At 54.9% G+C, this 10168-nt stretch overlaps 1 pseudogene; it reads right to left on the reverse strand.

The window, feature by feature from the left end:
* Nucleotides 1-1617: 1617 nt before the first annotated feature.
* Nucleotides 1618-6634, reverse strand: LOC112547913 (annotated as a pseudogene).
* Nucleotides 6635-10168: the final 3534 nt, after the last annotated feature.

Raw genomic sequence — 10168 nt, forward strand, 5'->3', positions numbered from 1 at the left:
GAAAATTTGTTCACGTTTTAAAACAATAATAATAAAACAGTAATAAACCAACGATTAGCTTTCCCCTTCTGCCTTTGTCCTCTCCATTGTTGCCTTGTGTTGTCTTGAATCGGGACGAAAACTTTCTCATAAAAGGAAACTCCAGTTCAGCCACAAGTGATACAAGAAGTATTGTGTGGAAATCTGGCATGTTTTATAGAGAAGGTCAGACTTGGGCCAGCAGGGATCAATCACGGTCTGCTAAAATATAAATGTCAGTCTGCGTGGACAGACCTTTACAGGCAGCGCTGGTCTGGGGGTAGATCTCGCTATGCCCAGAGCATGCTGGAGTCTCACTAAGATGGAAACCTTACTAGGCACATGCTCTGTTTTGGGGAAATTACCGAACCACGGACTTACGGAAGCTGTGACACGATTAGACTCCAGAGGCGTCTGAAGCAGTCCGCCGGGACTAGCCTTCATGTACAAGTTAGCTCAAACAAAACAAAAAAGGAAAAACAAAAACCTAAACAAAGTGAAAAGTTGGTCGGTGATGATCCTGCAGCTGAAGTGTCAGCCGGTCTTCTGGGCATGCCCCTTGGGGGATGCAAGCCGGACGACCCCAGCTGCAAGCGTCTTGCTCTTCAGAGCTGATCTTGCGTTTGAGACGGGTTTTGGCTCGGGTCAGGGCCGGGACTTTCTAGTCCAGTAATGGTGGAGCGGGCCTGCCCCATCTCAGCCTGAAGTGCTGTGCAAGGGCTTGCTTTCTGTGTCCTCCACCTCCAAGGAGAGGAGGGGGCCAGGCTGATGCCTCCCTGGTGGAGCTGGCATTCGGGTCCTAGGGGGCTCTTGGAAGGAGCGGCCCCAGGCATTTGCACAAGTAGGCAGTGGGGGGTGCGTTGGTTTCCGTGCGGAGCGTGGGCACCACACCAGTCCTAACAGCACCCTTAGTCTTGGCCGAAAGCTTAGGGAATGGAGCCGGGGGCTGCATCTAGACAGACCCTGCCGCCCTCGCTGTAAAGCCGGCACAGCTGTACCGGTACTAATGAAGTAGAGACGTTGGAGCAGAGTGCCTGCCAGCGTGTGGCCGGAGCGCTGCGTGCAGCTGCCCTGAGCAGGACGGGATGATTCGGGAGAGCACATTGTTGTAGTTCGGCGCTGCAGCACTGCTGGAAGATGCCCCTGCCTCGCGGGCAGTTGCAAGGCCAGGGAAGTTGAGTGAGTTGGCTGAGGTCACTTAGGGTGTCTGTGGCAGACCTGGAAACAGAGCCCCGATCTCTTGAGCCTCAGTGGATAGCTTTGACCATGAGGCCATCCCTCCCAAAGTACCGTCCTGTGGGAGGAAACCCCCAAAACATCTGTTTGCTACATGCTCGGTGGCTCATTAAGCTGCTTTATCTTAAATTTCTCCCTCGGGAGAACTAGGTAAAGTGCTTCCCTGAGCAGCTGCCTCTCCTGCATTAGGGATCCTGGCTTCGGCCTCGCTAGGTAGAGTATGCTCTGGATGGCAGGGTACCGCCAAAGGGGCTGCCGTTCCCGATGGCACCCGCGCAGGTAGAAACCTCCCCGTGACCCTGGGCAGTGGAGGGCGCTTGGGCCTTTGCTGGAAGGAGGATTTGGTTGCTGCAAAGGGAGCTGTCACCCTTGCGTGGAAACACCAAACTCTGCATCCATCTCCTCCTCCCTGCTCCCCGTGGAGGATTTGGGGCCGGCCCAGCCTTCTGGCTTGTCTGTGCGGAGCTGCTTGGCCCGCGCCCTCGAGGAGCGAAACGGTCTCTGCGTGTCGCTGCCCGCGTTTGGAGGGAGACTGCCGCTGAATGGTCCTGGCGCCTGGTCCCTGCTGGGGTTGGGGAGCTGCAGCTGCCTGACCCTGGGTGAAAAGTTCAAATCTGCATTTAAAAAGAGGAGAGCCATTAAGTGGCTGGGACAGTCTCCAGTCAAGTTGAAACGGTTCTGTTTTTTTAAACAGACATTTTGCTGGTCTCTTGTTTGGACCTCGTACAGCCTGGCGTGTGCAGGCAACAGGCGGCAGAGCCCACCGGGGCTGGGGGGCGCGGAGAAACGGGGAGGGTGCTGCCTCGCCCTACTTGAGGCTTGCGGACAGCCCTCCATCACCTTTTGAGGAGGATGCAGATCTAACCTGGTACTTTTGGGCATCTCCCAGTGTCTCTTTTCCCAGCACTCTCTCAGCGCGGTAGAGAGGTCCTTGCAAAACTTGGTGTTACAGCCAAAGCCGTGCAGGCAGTCGGCGCAGGCCGGGCGGGCATGGGAAGTTGGTTCTCCCGGCCACAGCCCAGAGGCTGGGTTGTGTTGGGCCGGACGGCATCGCCTCCGCGTTGCGGCCAGGCCGGGAGCATCCCTCTCCCGGAGAGCGCCTGCAAGCGTTGGGGGAGCCCCAGAGCAACCTGCCTGCGGCCGCAGCCGTCCCCTCCCCTTCCCCGGCAGGTCCGTGCTGGGACGGCCGGACATTAGCGGGGCCGGGCGGCTGTCTCCATGGCGATCCGCTTGCCCCGCGCGGCCTGTTTTGTTCGGCGCTTGGAGCACGGGAAGGAGTTGAGAAGCCCCGTCCCGCCCCCCCCTTGGAGACGGGGCAGGTCTTGCGGCATCTGTAGACTGCCCGGCTCTTTGGGAGGCAGCCGGAGGCCTGGGCCGCGCGGGTGGGTCTTGTGCCCGCGTGGCGGGGGGAGCGCCCCGTGGCCGCGCCGCGTTATCGAGCCGCTCCTCCTCTCCAGCCCCAAAAGGCCGCGCGGGGGGTGCGAGCAGCACCCAGTTTGTTTACAAGCGTGAGACAAATGTGAGCAGTCCCGTCTCTCCTCCTGGCATCGTGTTACCTCTGTTAAACCCTCTTGAGTGTGACTGAATAGAGATTAAGGAGCCCTCCCCCCCTCCAGGGTTTCATTTACCATTCCTTCTCCATTTTGATGCCAGTTGGTCTGTAACCTGCCAGGAGTGAGATACAGCCCCGGTTCGTCTAGAGCGTTTCAGGACCCTGGCCTCCGGGCTGCGCGGCTATAAAGAAATGAGTTTCCTGACCCTGGCTCGCACGCTGCAGCCCGGGGAGCCAGAGGAAGCGTCTCCCCGCGCGTTGAGCTCCACCGCTTCACCTGCCGGCGGGAGGACGGAAAGCCCGTCGCCCGGGTTGGTCGTCACCTGTTGACGGACGTAGCTGCGAGCTGAACTTCCATTCGTTTCAAAGGCAAAAAATGACTCCGGCGGGATCTTCAGCTCTTCGTTTTATCACACGCGTAGCTCAAGGTTTCCAGTTCGGTTTCTGCACTGAGTAAGTTCTGGGGAGAGATGTAGGCTCCCCCCTCCCCGCCCGGGGGGGCGCCGGCTCGCCTCGGGCAGGCTGGAAAGCGAGCCGTGAAGGGGACCCACAGACGGATACTCGGGCCGTTATCCACAGGTTCGTATCGGTGCCCCGGGAGAGGCGGCCCAGCGGTGCGGGCTTTCGTCTCTGCGCGTCGTCTGTTGTCTTGTCCTGATTTCCTGGGCGGCGCTGTAGTCTGGAGCCGGTTACCCGGCAGGCAGCAGCAGAAGTCCCTGTAGGACCTTGTCTGCACAAGCATTTTAGCAAATCTGCACCTGAGCATCTCCCTTGGGGGCGACGCTGGTGGGAGTTCTGGTGCCGGGCAGTGTTTTACTCCCGTGACTTGAACCGGCTGAACTGGAGATGACGCCAGGTGTTGTGGGCTAGTCCCTAGTGTAGTCAGGGCCTCTGTAGCGTGCAGGTCTCGAGTAGTGCCCTGTCGGCTGGTCTGACCCGCAGTAGCGTTGCAGCGAGCAAAGGACTGTGGTAGGCGTTCTCCAGCTGCCAGGTTCGATGTCTGAATAAAAACGACGGGTTGCCTCGGCACGCGGGCCGGGGCTTCGCGTGCTCCTCGCTGCGGCTGCGGTGGCCCGCGGCCTCGGCAGCGTCCGGAGCGCGGGGAGGAGCCTGGTTCTCAGCGGGATGGGATGCTCCTCCCGTTGCCGTTTGGGGGCAGCAGCTGCTCCCGAGGACCAGGGCTGGGCACTTCCTTCTCTGCTAAGGTCACTTATGCCAGCAAAGGGCAATTTAATTAGCAGTGCTTTCGTCATTAGTGAGTTATTGTTTTTGTCTGGAAATACTTAAGTATTGTTTACCCCCTGTCTCAACAAAATGCAAAACAGCAATTAAGCAGAATTTTTTTGGCACGAGGCAGGGGCCAGAATAGATGGTCAAAACCAGGTTGTATTTCTCCCCGCCACTCCCCCGCTTCCCCCCAAAAGGCTCCTCCTGCTGCCGTTGCCTCCTCCTGACTGTCTGGCTGTGATCCGTTGAGCTGAGCTGCTCTGTGCTTCCGTCTTCACGTTTCTCCCCACGGCGTGTGGCAGCGCCCAGTTCAGGGCTTTGTTCCCTACTTTGTGTGGCAGCGTGGAGGGAGACGTTCCCCTCCCGGTCTCCCGTTAGCAGACCCCAGGGAGCGGGGAGAGATGGTGCGACGCTCTCTTCCCTTGCCCATCTGATGAGCCGTGGGGAAGCCGAGTTGAGCCTCTGCAGAGTCCGCGCGCCGGCCTGAATTTGGGACTTGAGTGTCTAAATGTCGAGTCTGCCGCCCAAATCGTACCAGCTGCACTGTGAGGGCTTGCTCCTGGCCTAGCGGTTATCTCTGTGCTAGAGGCCTGGGTAAAGAGAGCAACTTGAAAAGGCTGAATGTGGCATGTGAGGAAGCAAGTTAGCTCTTAATCATATCATATATTAGCCTCCTTTGCAGTAGATATGTCTGCTGTAAAACGCTTAGTGCTGAGATCCTGATTGGGCAGCCCATGCTAAGTGTTCAAGCTCCTGCCTGCCTTTTTTCTTCAAACAATATCTTCTGGCTTCCAGATTTCTGATAAATTGATAAGAGGAATTGCGTGAGTCAATAGAGTTGTAGACACTTTGCCAATATAACCCTAGCGCTATTGATCTGCCAGTAAATTAAAGTCTTACTTAGAGGCTGCCGATATTTCTAATCTCCTGCCTCACCAATTACAACCTTCCAGCTACCTGGGAACGACAGCGCCGGGAGCCGGGCGCGGGGACGCTCCCGAGCGGGGCGGCGGCAGGGGTGCCGCTGGGGGCAGGCGGCCCGGGGGCCCCCTACCAGTCCCCTGGGCAGGAGGCGCGTTGCTGCCAGTGCCCCCGACTCCTGCTTCCCTCCCGGTGCAGGAGTAGTGGCCTGTCCAGGAGGCCCTCCTCCGCCCCTCGGGTATAGCTTCCTCGCGCAGTTGATTCGCCGGGCAGAATTTTAGGATCCTTTCCCAGACCGAACCGGAGCCGAGGGAGAGGAGTGTCCATCCTTTCCCGCATTCAGTCTTTCATGGTGTGTTATTCGGCCCGCCTAAGCTGTAAGCGGTGCTGTCCCGGCGGCGATGGCAAAGATCGGCGCAGCTTTGGGAAACGGGGCCTTGCGTGTGTATCCAGAAAAGATGGAGAGGCCTGAACCAAGTGGTGTTTTTTCTGGAATAAAGGAAACGTGGGGAAACCCTTCGTCGTTTTTGCCCCGTCTCTGTCTCTCCTGTTCTCCATCCCTGCCCTCTTGACTGCTTGTTTGAAGTTGGGCAAGAATCGCAGTTGCTTTCAGATGTCCGAGGAGGAACAATGGGATCATAGAGCTCCCTGCTGGGGCTCCTACTTTCAGTGATGATGGTTTCAGCAGATCGTTCGTCCGATAAGCTCCTTTCAAGTCTCATTTACGTTTGAAAGTCCGCAGTTGGCTTTGGGAAGAAATCTCCAGATAAATGCTGTGTTCTTTCTAATACCCCAGAGCGAAAATCAATGGGAGGGATAATTCCTTCCCTTGTCCTACACAGACTTTCATGTATTTCTACCTCCAGCAGCACCTTTTAAATAAAAGAAAAAAGGCCGTCCCTTCCATACGATGTCTTTGGGGCACAGGCTGGGTTTCTGCTCAGTGACCCCTAAATGCAGAGTGGAGTAGGCGCGTCAGAAACTGAATTCACATCTGGTTCGAAGACGGATTTTACTGTGTCGTCGCAGGTGGAACAGAGGTGCCAAGCCTGAGGCAAATGCTGTACGGAGCTCGTTACGTGGAGAGGCACAGTGGCCTGATGGGGGGCAGAGAGGACGGGGAGGCTCTGGGTGACCTTGGAAGAGTAACTTGAATTTCTGCTGGCTTTACTTCTGTTGTGAAATGGGGATATTTCTACACTCCTGCCCATTTGTACAGTGCCTGAGTAGGGCAGTATGTATGCAAGCACAGAAAACTTGGGCTAATTCACCATTCGGTAAGGAATGAAAATAATGGCAAATTATCCTTATGGAAAAGGAGGTGACTTTTCCTTGCTGTCTGAGCAGGTGCAGCTTCCCTGGAGGCATCGAGATGTTGGCCACAGCTAATGCTTGGGGTTTTGGGGTGGGTGATCTGATGCTCCTGCCGTTATTGGAAAGGCGAGGGGGTTTTGCTCTTCTGATCGAGGTCCTGTCAACTGCCAAATGTGAAGTTGGGAAGGAATTTTTCCCCCACGTGAGGTTGGCGTGGACTGAGAGTATTTGCCTTCCTCCGTAGCATGGTGCCAGGTTCTTCTCCTTCGAGCGCGTGTTAACCAGGGCATTGGCACTGCTCTTGTCTCCCCTGCTTTTAGCTATGGCACTTTGTAGGGTGTTCCCGCTGTTCTGGATGTTGTTCATCGTCGTTGGAGGTGAGGGTTTGAAATGGTCCTTCTGGGGGATTTCTTCAGTTAACTGTGGTCCGTGAAGGCAAGGGACTGGACTCGGTGGTCCAGCGCTCGTCTCCTCGCCCCAGGCTTCCTTGCTGCTGTCCAGAGCTGTCCATTAGGGACCAGAATTGCTCCAGGTCGTGTCTGTTTGAGGGAGGTGTTAAAAATCCTTGTGATAAGGGATTGCAGGCGCCGACCTGGAGCGAGGCCTGACACCATCCGGCTGCTGCGTGTAGGGGAGAAGGCAGGGTAGATGCACACCTTTATGCCTCTGGGGAAGCGCATGAGCATTGGAGCTGACTCTGCATCGGGATTTTTCTTAATTTTGAGAGTTGCACGTCCACTAGTCCTAGCAGCGGTGGGTGTGCCAGCAGAGACCGGACACCAGCATTTTAATCATGCTGTTGTCTAATTCTTCTCGGAGCAGGACTGAGCATTTAAAACACCTCCGCGGTGCCCTTTGCACTCCCACGTGGCTGTCTCTGGACGAGCTGAAAGGGTGGCGATGTCGTGCTGGAAAACTCGGGGGGGAATCCTGTAGTGTTGCTAGGGCAGAGGGTTTGAGAGGCGGAGGTGAGCGACTGTGCTTCGGTGGTGTGGCGTTGTACTGCATGAGGTTTCTGAAGCCTGTCCGCACCTGTTGCTGAAGATGCGCTGGCCCAGATGTGGATTGAGAAAAGGGGGGAGGGGGGGGTCCATTTTTGCTGCAACAATTCTTTTACAAAAATCCCAAACTTTGGTAGCAGCGTACTAACGTCCGAGTGCCCAGATAGTAGGTGGTCTCAAAGGAGCGTGCTGAGCACTGTCTGCTGCGTCCTGCTCTTGCGTTGTCCTGGGAAATACGGCGGAGATCTGGACGCTCGTGGCTCAAGTCATTTTGTGACCAGGCTTAGTGCTGCTTTGGGGACGGGACTAAAGCTAATAATTCTTGCTAACCTAAACTTGTGCACGGCTGTTATTCCAAACTGCTGTCGCCCCATCCCTGGGTGCGGGAGGACTGGCTGCACACCTCCTCTTCACTCCGGCAGGAGAACAAACCCTGGGAGTCCTTCCGGCTTCTCTGTGTCGTGTTGCTCAGTGTGGAGGGAGGGAGGGGAACAGTCTCCTTCATTAGCACCGAAACCAGCCCTCGGCAGAGTCTTTGTGTTCCCTTGGGCTTGTGTTACTCTATGGTGAGGTCTGTAGAGTAACTCGTGGCCAGGCCATGGGGATTTCTCATCAGTTATTCACAGAAAAGAGCTCAGTCTTGTGGCCAGCCTTTGCATTTCCCTTCAGATTCTGAAATACTAAGTGCTTTAACTAATCTGAGCAGGGGCTGAGTCGGTTGAGGGAGTTGTGTAGCTAGTAAGAGGTAGGTCAAAATTAAACTCCCAGAATTTGGGGGGAAATTTTACTCTGAGATAATTTATCCTTTGTGCCCAGTTTTACTTGAACATTTAGACAGTACTCTTGGCTTATCCCCCTAAGATGGGGTGTGTCTCACTATTGTAAGATGGTATTTTGAACAAAAATAATTTTACAAAAACAAAGCTCAGCAAATGTCTAGCAATTTATATGTTCCAAGAGTAGACTGGATGAGACGTTTGCTAGTGTGATATTGGTTTCTGATAAAGACCCATGCAAGATGCTTCAGGAGAGGAGACAAAAAATACCCCGCTGCAGGCAGCTGTGAAGAGATTAGCCCAAAGATTAGCTTTTTGCTAACCCACCACTTAATATTGGCCTCTGCACTAAAGGAGCAGGGCTTACACCTTCCTAAAACAGTTATCCTGTGTGCATAAATGTGTGCCGTTTTGAATATTTGAATCCTCCCAATTTCTTGCCGTCAGTGCGACTAAGTGGCAGAGTCCGTGTGCTTTATCTAGAGGATGTTTTTCAGTGTCATTACATGCCTACTTGATTTGAAATAGGTCAGAGCTTTCTTCCTGGCGAGGCCTTTCCATGCCTCCAAAACTTTGCCTCTGATCTTCCTCTGTTCCTAGTCTGCTTTTTGAGATAAGGTGGGTGACACTGGGCGCAGCATTGCGAGCGAAAGTGCTCCCTTGATCCGCGCAATGCGGCGGTCTGCAGCCGACGGCCCGTGCAGGTCCAGCGTGGCGGGGGCGACCGTGGCTTGTACCACCCGTCCTTCTTGCAGTGCTTCCCTTCGCTTCCCAGGGAGCTGCGCAGCGAGGCACTAGACACATCCTGGCCGCGGGGACTCTGGGATCCAGGAGACGCTCCCTGATCCGGGTGTCCCCGTGCACCGGGGCCTTTAAAAACAGCATGTATAGCCCCGTTGCACACGCTGGTTTCTGACATCCTCTGCACACGGGGGGCTGCTCCCCCATCCCAGGACCCTGGCACTGCAGGACCTTAAACTGCACGTGCAGTTGGGCCGCACACGAGATTTTCTGACGTCTCGGCACATGTGGTCCTGGGCCTGGACCCGCAGCGCGTTGATTGTCAGTCCCAGCCCTGGGACCTCTCGGGAGTCTCCAGCTGGCTCCACCACGGTCCCGGGGCTGAGACCCATGGCCAGTCCCGGCCCCAGGACGGCACGAGGTCACATCAGCCTGTGGGCACCAGGCTATCAATTTGCCAGTGCAGGGGAGCCTGGGATCGTGATCCCCGAAGTAACGGAGCAATTGGGATCTGATCCCCTAATGGCTTGTCTTGCTGTGTGTGCGCGTCATGGCCGGAGGCGTGACTTTTTGGGATCGGGGATCCCACCGTGCCGTTAAATGAATGTCTGCCAGGGGTCTGTGTTTATCTACACGGGCAGCTAGATCCTCTCCTTGAAAGGCTGCAGGTAATTAAAAACCCAGCAGCGTGTATGAGTAATTCATATACATTCTTGCAGTGTGCGTCAGCTTGTAATCATCTTACTGCTAGTTAGTTTTGTTGGAGGTCTCAAGTTACTCACAGTCTATCTAGTCTTGACTAATCTAGATAATTGTCATCTTTGGATTCAGCGTCCTCCCTGTGATGCATTTTCCTCAGATCGCTGGTATATTAAAAAACCCTCGCCAGTTGTAGTATGTAATCCTGTAGCACCCGCTAAATTAATGCCACGTCAAACGTTTGCCATTTATTGCTACTCTGCCTCTGTTGCTCGTCCCGTTTTATGTTTGATCTTCCATGAAAAATGGAAAATTAGGATTAGATTTAAATACTGGAATCTTTGAAACATGGTAAATACTGGGTCAAAAACTGAGCTCTTCCCCAGATGTGCAGCATCTGCTTTAGGCTCAAGCTTGAACCTGCTTCGCATAGGAGGTGAAAAGGCGTCGGACTTAACACAATTAACTTCGCGCGGCTCGCTCTTCCTTCCTGTTTGGACTTCCATGGCATGCGCTTGAGCAGAAATGTGTGCAATTTCTTGGGAATGAAGACAGACGCAGAAGGGTGGAGGGGGAGAGCGTGTGGGTTTGTAAGAGCGTCCTCTAAGTTATCTGTGGTGGCGCAGCCTGTAAAATATTGCCCCTTGCGGCCTAGCGGTGGTGCGGTGTTGAGCTATAAAGAG

The sequence above is a fragment of the Alligator sinensis genome, unplaced genomic scaffold, assembly GCF_000455745.1.
Source record: "Alligator sinensis unplaced genomic scaffold, ASM45574v1 scaffold1914_1, whole genome shotgun sequence".
In the NCBI taxonomy this organism is placed as follows: domain Eukaryota; kingdom Metazoa; phylum Chordata; order Crocodylia; family Alligatoridae; genus Alligator; species Alligator sinensis.